The sequence below is a fragment of the Oreochromis aureus genome, linkage group 2 (assembly GCF_013358895.1).
Source record: "Oreochromis aureus strain Israel breed Guangdong linkage group 2, ZZ_aureus, whole genome shotgun sequence".
Taxonomy (NCBI): domain Eukaryota; kingdom Metazoa; phylum Chordata; class Actinopteri; order Cichliformes; family Cichlidae; genus Oreochromis; species Oreochromis aureus.
In genome coordinates, this window is record NC_052943.1 from 7,993,999 (window position 1) to 8,006,232 (window position 12,234).

The window sequence follows — 12,234 nt, forward strand, 5'->3', positions numbered from 1 at the left end:
CAGAACAGATCACACAGACTAAGTTGTTTTCTTCACCTCACCAGAGTTGACTGATGTTTTAGAAAGCGGAAATGTCTGCCGGTCAATGGTCAGGCTCTCTCAGACATTATTATTCTGACGGAGCCGGAGTACGAATATTCACAAAAAATTTCACCTTCTGCTATTGACTTTGTGCTTGAATGTCTGCCCTTTTTAAAAAGAAAAAAAAGACAGAATAACTCTATTTCATGTGGACTGCACTCTGTCAGTGTTGAGTGTGCCCTATATAAATCAGGTTTTTCATGCCGTCTAAGTTGGTATTTCAAAACATTTTCACCCCTGAGTAGGTTACAGTATCTAAAAAGAATCGAGCAACTGACAAGATCTAAACGCATACAGGAAAAACTCAGACTCACCTGTGCTTTGTTGCAGCAGCAGATGTAGGAACACAAATCCAGCTGTGCACTGAAATCCTGGGGCCCTGCAGTTGCGCTGGCGCTTGACGCAACACGCAGGGATGTAGTGGCAAACTGCTGTTTTCTTCCCTAATTAACTGTTTTTTCTTGCTATTTCATTTGCGGACCTTAAAGATTAATCAGACAAGTGTTGCTTTAGCAGATTGTTAGATTAGGAATAAAAGAAACCCAGTGGGGAAAACGGCATTTTTAATTCTACTTAAACTGTACTTCTGGCATTGTAGTGGGATTTAGTGGCAGATGGTTGGAGATCCTTGTACAGCAAATAAACATGCATAGTAGCTCACCTATAATTCTTTACATCCTAAACAACAGTGTTTACCACTGAGAAAAACTCTCCACGGGATACGAGCAGTGTGTCGTGACGGGGAGATTCCTGTGATTCACCGTGATTATCACAGCCTCCGAGATACCCACCTATAATGCATGATAATGACTTGTACTTAATTCTACCTGCTTCCAAGTACACTGCAGGGCCACCAGGTGTGGCAGACCAGTGCATGCCCCCGGCCTACTGGCCCGAGTGTATTACCATGCCGCCAGGAACGCTGCAGGACTGTGTGGCCATTTTGGCGTAGCAGAAGAGCTCATTACTGCGACTTCCATATTCATCACTTGATGCGCCATGTAACAAAAAGCAATTATCCCACACACATTCGCAGACAAAAGGACCACTGGGTGTCTCAGAGTGAAGGAATAGAAAATGTTTTTGGCATATTTGCCACTGGGCTGTGTACAAGTTTTATTTATACATCCATGCACGTTAGACTGGTTTACTGGTGTCACAAAACTAGACCCAGCATGACTTCTAGGTATAATAATCCTACTGGATGACTCAAAAAACATAAAGATAGATACTGCTAAAAGTATTCCCAAATTTAAAAAAAACAAGTAGTTCAACCAACTGCTGACTGGCTCTCAAATATAAAACATACCCACCATCCAAAGTTATCACAAACTTTGTTGTGATTCATGTCCAGAAGGTTTGGATTTCCATTTATGTCAGGAGCAAAAAAAAGATTTCAAAATGAAAGTCTGAGATGTCTGAGACATTATGTGACCTTTTGTTCACTGTCCTTCAGGAACATTGGCTTCCCTGGACTTTATAGCGAGGACAAGCTTGATTACAGGAGTTATATTATTATTATTATTTTATATTATCATTTTATCAATCGTAACAACAAAATAAAATACAGAGCTTGCACCATTGTCGTCACTGCAGCCTGATCAACATAGGGTGTTTAAGACCGATTCGTAACATTTGGTCAATTAAAAATCTATTATTTAGCTACATATTTTGCTTATTATGTGTTGTTTGTAAAAAAGAATTAATAGTAATAATATATCTTATGTTATTGTTGCAACAAGTCGTGGCTTACTCATTTATGTTCTGCCCAAATCCTTTGTTGTTGTGCTTGCAGCGTTCCACATGCGTTACCTCTGATAGACAAGCTATAAAACATCAACACTTAGAACATTCATGAAGGCAGGTTTTTTCTGTCACTGCTTTTGAAATTGTCATTCTGTTGTAGATCTGCTGCTGTGCTTGGGATCATTGTCCTATGGCATGACTGTTTACAGTCAAGCGTCAGCTGTGGGACAGATGGCCTCACATTTGATTCTGGAATCATTTGGTATACAGAGGACTTAATGATTGCAAGATGCCCAGGTCCTGTGGCAGCAAATCACCACACCTCCACCAAGGTGCTTGAGACCTGGTGTGCATTATGGCCATAACATGGCCAGAAGTGGTCACCTTGGTCTCATCTGTCCAAAGGACATTGTTCCATAAGTCTTGAGGTATTTTACAGATGTAACTTTGCAAACCTAAGCCATGCTGGCAACAAGAACTCACACTTGTTTGGTTTTTTCTAAATGTACTGTCATTGTATGAACTTTGACATACTGACTGAGGCCTGCAGACTTGGGATGTAGCTTTTTTGTTGTTTTTTGCAGTTTATCTGAGGATTGCAAATTCACCTTGTGCACCTCGAAGTGCTCACACTTTCTTATGATCAACTAATCAAATGCATTTGATTATTAACACCTGGTTGCTACTTACCCTCATAATTCCAATGTAAGCAGTAGGTGTATGCACATAGCTTTTCACACACTGTTTCTGCATTTTGACTTAATTTTTGTTAAATAAATAATGACACGCTATAACATGTCATGCGTTATTGTTTATCTGATGTTGTACTTACCTAATTTAAGACCTGTTAAGCACCAGATTTTTAGTATATCGTAATAGGTAAAACCTTAACGTGGCTGTATAACTAGTATAATACTTGCTAGTTTTTCAGAGAGGTTTGGGCGTGATGTGCCACCTCTTCAATGCTTAGTGCAAATGAAGAAGTGTGCACAGCATATTTAGGACAGATTTGAAAGTGCCATGACTTATGGTTTCGGTGTCTCCACTATTAGTCTTGTTGCTTCCTATTCATTTCCTCACAGCTGAAAATACCGAAGTCATTCTCACCATCAGAAGTCACCATAGAAGCAGAAGTAAATGAGGAAGACTCAAAGGAAGTGGTTGCACCGCAAAATTAAAGTATAATCCATGCAGCAGTGAGAGTATTTCATGTGGCCTTGAACTCCTACCAAGTCAGGAAATTATATTGAATGACCACATGTCAACCAGCTTATTATATATCATGTGTGCTCTTTCTGTCTTCACACTTTAGCAAGTCTACCTACAAAACTTGCCGCCTGATGTGACCGATGACCCGGCTGGCTTGCCACAGCGCGACTCATCAGTGAACAGGCATTAATTCGGAGCTGAGACAGTAATTGGTTAACAGAGAAAAAAATCAATATAAACAATTTAGAGGGTCTTAAGAAACAAAAGTGTAAAAATACACGTTTTTGCCCTGTGAGTTCTGCTGAGTTTGATTGCAGTTTGCTGTGGGGGGCTGTTATATTTTTCTCTTGCAAAATGATCAGCAGTGTCACTGCACAATTACCCCACTGCACTGTCTCACACCCTAAGGCGCCTGACCTCTCTTTCTATTCTTAATGCTAGCTGGCAAGGGCATTGAGTCATTTATTTATTTATTGTCACAAGCAGCAGCAGACCCCACTCCAGCGGCATTTTAGATGCATCTCTGAAGGAAAAGGGGATAAAAGAGACAAGCGAATTCAACCAAAGGCCTGCAGCATCCGCCAGTGTTGCTGCTGCTGTCTCACTCCTGACCGGCATCTGACGGCCGTGTGTGCAAATAGGCAGCTAAGAAAAGAGAAGTACAGCCAGGGGTTGTGAACTTTCTCCCTCTCTGTTTTTTGAGTGCCAGAATGTTCCCTCTCCCATGAATACCAAGGGCAACCTGCCTCCATTATTCATAACCCAGCTGTTCTAAGGTGCCCATATTTACACTTATATTGCAGAACCAGCAAGTGGCTTTTCCTTTTTAATATTGTGGCTGCCAGCCCTCTCTGACTTCTGCAGCTGAAGGATCAGCCGGAGTTGCTGTGGGGCAAAAAGTGCGCACTGATGGGTGGCAGGCTAGCGAATTTATAAACAAGATTTGGTAATATCATATTTGCCACGTGAATTATTGAACAGAGTTTTATGATGCTTTTGAGACTCCATGAGAATTTCATTATAATTTGATTATACGGCAGCTATAGTTCCCGAGGATGTCGACTTGATTAGGTTATTCATATGGTTTAAACAGCGGCTCTGTGCCTGGCTTAGGGATGTCTGAGGAATAATGAACAGCAGATTTTACCAGGGCAAAAATCTCAATCCAGCATACAACTGCAGTGATCAACAGTCATTACATGGCCATCGGCCAGCAGCCGAGGCGAATGAATAACACATGAATCCCTGTTGATGAAACATTGGAGAGTAGTTACCAGTACCCAGCTGTCTCATTGAGATAGTATTCTTGGCCAAGTGGAGCAGAGCTGGTCGGAATACAAGCCAAGCAGGTGGTATGTAGGCCTCATGACACCACGGGGGCAACTGCTAACAGGTTTGAAAATGACCCGATCCAGCAAGCACAGGCAGATTGTTTTAGTGTGGATGTTTCGAGAATAATCCCTCACAAGGACGGCAGCATTTTTCTGGTGTCTCTTACACAGGCCGAGCTGGCCGATCACAGATATGAGTCTGATATGTTCTCACTAGACGGCTCTAGTAGATACTGTTGCAGAGCTGTCCCTGATGGCTGAAAAAAATCTATGGCCGGGGACTGAAGTTTGAGCTGGTTGATCCTTCCGTACCAGTCAGCCTGTCCGTGACTTGGGCTATACTCCCCAATCCTGTTTAAACCCTTGTGGGATTCGAGATGAGAACACCATCAAGAGGGGGAGGCAGGGTGAAGTTACGGAACGAGACACATATCTTATTTATTGTATGTGGTCAGACTGCACAGGAGGTTTGAGCTTAGCTGGAAATAGCCATGTGTTGCTGTTGTTTTTCATCATTTTCCAACCGAGACACCTTCGGCTGACATCATCTGAGACACTGCAAACACATTCTTAAATGAATTATACACCTATAACATAGCGAAGGCTCTCTGAACCCCCTGTGCTCCTTGTTAAAGTGCGTCTATATGTTATATAAAAGAAATCCTTTTGTAAGTTAAAGGTTTGCAATGCAGAGGTAATGTGCTAGCAGGCGAGGCGCTCTTTATAAATGGTTTCTAAGTTGCAACCAATAGCGTTATTTGCTTTTTAATTATTTCACCATACATTTTTTATAGCTACATTTCTCTGGTTATATAACAGCTCTGCAGACCCTTCAGACTACCTATTTATTAATAAGCATTTGTATTACTTACTGTACTGCTGCACACTTGATGGGGTCATTAAAATGTTTACAATTCATAACATTTGTTATAATAACCAACATTATTTGTCACTGACCTGTGAAATCCACCGATCTCCAAAAGATGAGCTTTTTATGAGTTTTGCAGTTTTCGTCTAATTCAGTCATTTCAGTCGTTATTTATTCACTTAGTTGGAGCGTAAGCCATAAATAAACGAATTTACCAGATATTATTCCTGTTACTTTAACAATCTATCACCTCAAATTTTGATGCTGTTGCAGGTTTAAAAGCTTTATAAAATGACTTATTTAGCATTTAATTAATTGCTTAGTGTGTAATTAAAATCATATCCAAAGATCAATTTCTTAAGCAGACGATGCCAAAAACCTCCTTTTTTAAAGAGGGAACTGCTAATAGAGCTGCTGTGTGACGGCTGTGCATCAACATGTCTGCACAGGTAAAACCACGACATTGATTGATCAGAGGTAAATGGGTCACGGCTGCTCACAGGGAGACGCAGAAGCAGACAAAAATTCCGAGGTGGGGAACAGAAGTGGCGCACGGGGCGGGGGTGTTCGAAAAGTGCGGTGCATCATTTGCATGGCTGTGCCTTAAGTTTTGTTGTTCTAAATGTTGTTGTCAGTGTTGTGAGTCACAGGAGAGCGGCAGAGGTGATGATGTCCCAGAGACTGTCTGGCATGTAGGGCAGCAGCTGCCTCATTTCTGACCCGTTCCACATTTTTGCGCATCGTTGTGAAGGAGATGTCATCTGAGCAGAAACCTATCTGACAGCTGAGAGTGAAATGAGGTGAGAAATCAAAGTCACATTCTATTTAGGAACGTCTCCGTGGTGCCTATCTGCAGGCTGAGATCACCAACAGGCTCCCTGTCTCCCTCCTCCCCTTCCCCTTGCCTCTGCTTCTCCTCCCATCCTCTCTCTGCCTTTTTCCCTGCGGTTCCACTCAGGAACCACTCTCCATGTCATTCTTCAGTGCAAAAGAATCTATGCTCAACACAGATATTTACAGAAATTCATTTTAAAATTCTAAATATTGATGAAATACAACAACTCATGCATCTAAAAAAAAAAAAATAAGGCTTCGGGACACTGTACAGTAAATAGAGTTTCTTCTCCCTTAAGCTGCCGGTAGATGATAAATTCCATGTTTAACACAGGCTACAACCTTTTCCTATATTCGGGTGGCAAATATAGTTTAAAAAAATCATTTTAGCCCAAGCGTGTTTACTTTTAACTTGACTTCCCCTTGAGAAGCTGGCATGTAAACACTTTATAGTTTTACCTCACAACCGAGAGGAAAGTATCCCGTTACTGGGCGGGGAAACAAGGAGGATGGATGGCTCCTTTCACAGTCTGTCTATTAGTTTTCATTAGGCGGCCCAGGGAAACCTGGAGATTTATAGGGCACATTTGCTTTAAATTCAGCCCTGCAGGGTTTCACCTGATTGCTGCACGGGGCAGACAATGATCAGCTACCATCCGTCTCAACACTCTGCTTCCATTTCCATAAATTCTCCCTGTCTGCACAAGAACAGAAGCCTGTCATAGTCTACAATGTCACAGCGAAGACATCCACCCCAGCTGGACTTCTAGTTGCTCCAATCCCGCTTATTCTGGCGGGAGGGCTTATTGTGGATCGCTGCTGACAGATCCGCACCTCGAGTTGTTCAGGTTCTGAAGGCGTGCCAGTCATCGCTGTTCAGGGACGTTTTATAATGAAACAAATATGAGTATTTATTCTTTCTCCTTCCTTCAGTTGAGGCAGATTGTCTAGTGTGGATGTTGCAAGCCACTCATTTGCTAGATGACCCTGTGAAGCTGGCGGGTCAATCAAAGACGTTTGTCACAAAGAAAAAAGTGTGATTTTCACAGAATGAAAATAATCAAGCCGGTCAGCCCGTTACACAGGAACACGTCGCACTTTATCCCAACCGCCACTGATGTGGATTGCCCATTATTCACCAGACAAACAGTGAGGTCAAATACAGCTGAGAAACTTTTCGAATAGTTTGATTAGATTTTTCTTCTTTGAATTGACCGCTTAACTCATCTTCATTTATATTTGTTGCTCCTTTTTCTTTTCTGACTTTGAGTAATTGTGGCAGGATGAATGTTATCCCTCGGTCCAACCCACTTTCAGCCTGGCGCATTAGGGGGCGCTAGTATAAATAGTGGCCATTTGAGTGTCCCTGGATCGCTTACCTGTGACCTCCTTTTTGGTCACCTGACTTCCTGTTGGTGTTGCTGAGCTTAGTTGCGGGTTACTTTTCCGAAGCCTCCATCGCAGCTGGTAGGTGTTTACTCATTGTAGTGTATATATTACTTTGCTTGATGGTAAACAGCTATTGTTTGTAGGTCGTAGCTGTAGAAGCCTCCTCTGAGCCATTCTGCTTACGTTTTATGACACGGCTTACTTGGTATGTAATCAACTTCTGTTACGCTCTCTGCCTTCTGTTGTTCTTTTATAGTAATTATTTATTATGCTTTGCAGGAAGTGTGGGCCTGAGTTTTGCGCCAAGCTACGTGAACTGAAGTGCTGCTGCTTTGCTTTGCTTTGCTGTGATGCTTTGCTTTGTTTTACTTTATTTTTACTGTCTGTTCCGGCTGCGAAGTTTCTTTGCTGCTGCCAGCCTTTAAAGTGGACGTCGGCGTGAACAACGGCCATATGCATGCCACGCGGGTCGGCTGGCGCGCATACTGATTGACTGACTGGATAATTAACTTATAGCCGTGCAGACGGCAAGTTGGAGCAATACGGCGATTCCGTTTGCTCCATATTTTAGAGTTTTACCCAGATTGTATGTTGTTTTACTGTTGTTTGATTTGTAGTTTGGATTTTTGTTACGCCACTGGTGGGAGGCCCTTTTTCTAGCTGTAGATCACCAGTGTGGTCCTGCAGTTGGGTTATCCCCCAGCGCTGCATATTAGTTTTGTTGTAATATATTAAATTTTCTTTGTTTCTTTTATTCAGATGCGGAGTGCCGACGTGGAGGAGACCAGGGTGCCTTGGTGGTGGGATCCTCTGAGTGTACACACCTGCCTTGTTTAATTTATAGTGTGAGTGTGTGATAGTGTGCTGCACTTGTGTCTTGGTGTATTTTCTTCTTTTTTTGAGTTTGTGTGTGGCATCCCTGCCCTCCACTGGTAAGCCTCAGCTCTGAATACCTTTTTTAGCATACTTATACACTGATATTTATGACTGTGCTTTTAAACGTTGTTTTAATTAATAAATTGTCAATTTATTTTATCATCGAACCTCGTCTCTGTATTGAGTATAACAAACCTGACTGCCTTTTTGGTTATTTAGTGTTACTTCCAGTATTCTCTGGGTGAAATTCCCAGGGTGGCGTTGTCTTTTTTTTTAAAACTGAAGAGTATTTACTTTATTTCCACCTCGTGCTGCCACAAACTTGGCGTTGTCGACAGGATATACTCTTTAAAAACAGAGACGTGTGTTCCTTTTTAATTTTTTTATTATCTGGTGTAACGTAAACTGTTTTTTAAATTTTATTTTGTACAGGATAAAAGCAAAGCAGCAGCTACTTTGGTGTGGGATTCCACAGCTGTGTTACAGAGATGGAGGAAGAGTTACAGGAACTCAGGGACTTGATCGTGCAGCTGAAAGCAGACAATGAGAGGCTGCGTCAGGAGAGGGCTGTTGGGTCAGGTACTAGTGCTACACCTTCTACTTCGACTGCATCATCTGTTAACCCCCCAACTGCTGGTGTCTCTGTAGCAGAGAGACTAGTTTTTGTGCCCCGTGACAGAAAATGCCCTATGTTTAGAGGAAAATCAGGTATAGGGTTGAATGAATGGTTGGAGGAAATAGAAGCTTGTGCTAGAGCACGTCATTTGTCTTTGGCTGATAAAGCATTTTTCCTGTTTGACCACCTGGAAGGGAAGCACGTGAGGAGATCAAATATCGCCCTAGTGCAGAGAGGTCGGATCCCGCTAAGATAATCGCTATATTGCAAGAACTTTATGGCTGTTCAGACTCCTATGTAGCATTGCAGGAAGCTTTCTTCTCTAGAAAACAGCAGGAAGGTGAGACACTGCAAGAGTTTTCTCTCGCTCTCTTGGGTCTTATGGAAAAAGTTAAATCAAGTGCCCCCAGTGGCATGCCCAATGCTGATGTTTTATTAAGAGATCAATTTGTTGAACAGGTCTTAGACAGTACCTTGCGGCGGGAGTTAAAGCAGCTAGTAAGGAGGCAGCCAACACTGACATTGCTGGAGATTAGAGGGGAAGCTATTAGGTGGGAACGTGAAGGGTTGCCTAGTGGCGTTAGACATAGAAGCAGTTCTGTTCCTTCTGTCTATGGGATTCAGTATGGGGTCCATAGCGGTCCTTCAGGAATAGCCCAGCCCACCCATTTGTCTGAGATGAGTGAGATGAAGGAATTGTTAAAGCGCCAGCAGGAGCAACTTAATCAGCTCACTCAGAGCATTGCTCAATGCAGGGCCCCCATCGAATGTCTCGCTCAGGACGGAGCGATTCCATTATATGCCGACGTTGTCAGCAACCTGGACATTTTGCTCGGGAGTGTGATGGGGAACGTGTTCCTCGTTCCCGGCCTCCTTCGCAGGCTCCTCTGCATAATCGCAGGCACTCTCCTTTAAATACGGCTTGGAAAACTAGCACCCTCCGTATTGCCGAGCCACAGTTCGGGTGGGGTGTCTATTGGCTCAAGGGTTGTTTCTAATGGTCCAGAGGCAGTCTCCAAATTAATTTCATCCTGTCCGCATATAGATGTGGACATGGGCGATATAAAGGTACCTTGTTTGGTTGATACGGGGTCCATGGTCTCTACCATTACTGAAAGCTTTTTCCGCCAGCATTTTGAGTCCTGGGGTCAAGAGCGTCTCAAGCTTGTCATTGGTTGCAGCTTAAAGCGGCTAATGGTTTGTCCATTCCCTACCTTGGCTATATCGAGCTAAGTGTAGAGCTCTGTGATAAGTTTCTTCCACAGTGTGGCGTGTTGATCGTTAAAGATCCTCCAGGTGCAGGACCTTCCACGGTTCCGGGTGTATTGGGGATGAATGTCATTCGGAAGTGTTACCACGAGCTTTTTGGGCAACATGGTGAAGCATTGTTTAGTTTGGGCTCTGTCACAGAGGCCCCTAAACCTTGTGCATGCGCTGCAAAAGTGCCATGATGTTAGTATAAGAGCCCCACTGGATTTGTCTGGCCATGTGAGAGTGAGAGGTAAGCGAGCATGTTGCATTCGGGTGGTGTAATGAAAATAGTGGCCGCCACCTGTTCTGAGCAATATTCAGGTGCCACCGTGTTATTTGAACCTAATGATGTTAACTTGCCTGCTGGACTTTTAGCGTCCCCTGCATTGGTTCGAGTGGTTAGAGGTACTGCATACATACCAGTTGTTAATGTAGGGACCACGGCAGTCTTGCTTCATCCCAGGACCGTTATAGGGACCCTGGAAGATGTTCATGTGGTCAGTTTGCCTGCTGGTGTGACAGAAATACCCCCTAACATAGCCACAATGGCATCTCACACTGCCACTCCTACTGTGCAGGATCAGATGGAAGGAATTGATTTGTCTAAACTGTCAGCAGAGGAACAGGGACAGGTGAGGTCTCTCCTTAACAAATACAGCTCTGTCTTTTCTGCTCATGACACTGATTTGGGTTGCACTAACTTGATCTCCCATGACATTCCGCTCTTAGATGATATCCCCGCATGGCAGCGTTATAGGCGCATCCCCTTCAGAGTATGAGGTTGTGAAAGAGCATATTAATCAGTTACTAGGGGCCAAGGTGATTAGAGAGAGTAGCAGCCCCTATGCTTCTCCCATCGTGCTCGTTAAGAAAAAGGATGGCAGCCCCCGCATGTGTGTTGATTATCGGCAATTGAACAACAAGACAAGGAAAGATGCATTCCCCTGCCGCGCATTGAAGAATCCCTAGATGCGCTGACTGGTGCCCGTTGGTTTTCCACCATGGATTTAGCAAGTGGCTACAATCAGGTCCCAGTTACGGAAGAGGATAAGCCCAAGACTGCCTTCTGTACTCCTTTCGGCTTATTTGAGTGGAACCGAATGCCATTTGGGCTCTGTAATGCCCCTAGCACCTTCCAGAGACTAATGCAACGCCTTTTCGGTGATCAACAGTGCCAGTCTCTGCTTCTCTATCTTGATGACATTGTAATCTTCTCATCAACAGTACAGCAACATCTTGAGCGGCTGGATGTGGTGCTGGGTCGGCTTCAGCAGGAGGGCTTGAAAGCAAAGCTTGCCAAATGTGCCTTTTTCCAGCGGGAGGTTCGCTACTTGGGCCACGTCATCTCCGATCAGGGCGTCTCCACCGACCCTAGCAAGGTGGAAGTGGTGGCTAACTGGCAGCCTCCTAAGACTGTTTCGGAACTACGCTCCTTTCTTGGGTTTGCCAGCTATTATCGCCGTTTCAGAGGGGTTTTGCTAAGTTGGCGGCACCTCTGCATAGACTGGTGGCAGAGTGGGGAGGCAGAAAATCAAAGAAGAGGTCAGAGCATGGTGTAGCGGAGAACTGGACTTCAGAGTGTGCTCAAAGTTTTGAGGCATTAAAGACTAAACTGACAACAGCACCAGTGCTTGCTTATGCAGATTTCTCTTTGCCTTTTATTTTAGAAGTGGATGCCAGCCATGGCGGCCTAGGGGCAGTGCTCTCCCAGGAGCAGGGAGGTAAGGTGAGGCCAATAGCCTATGCCAGTCGGGGTTTGAGGCCTACTGAGCGCAATATGCTAAATTATAGCTCAATGAAGCTGGAGTTTTTGGCACTTAAGTGGGCCATGACTGAGAAGTTTAGAGAGTACTTGTTGGGCCACAAGTGTATTGTTTACACCGACAACAATCCTCTTAGTCACTTGTCTTCTGCTAAACTTGGGGCTACTGAACAGCGCTGGGCAGCTCAGCTCGCTTCGCTTTGACTTCGACTTAAAGTACAGGTCAGGAAGGAGTAATAAGAATGCAGACGCTTTATCTCGCCAGCATCCA

General features: G+C 43.9%; 1 long non-coding RNA gene across 2 annotated transcripts; it reads left to right on the forward strand.

Moving 5' to 3' along the window:
* The first annotated feature begins 7,347 nt into the window (after positions 1-7,347).
* LOC116324588 lies at positions 7,348-8,493 on the forward strand. Of its 2 annotated transcripts, XR_005614121.1 has the most exons (3): positions 7,348-7,536; positions 7,602-7,663; positions 7,738-8,493. It is a non-coding gene; the product is annotated as an uncharacterized LOC116324588 (long non-coding RNA). The 2 variants fall into 2 exon arrangements; XR_005614120.1 differs by having other exon boundaries at positions 7,348-7,663.
* Positions 8,494-12,234: the final 3,741 nt, after the last annotated feature.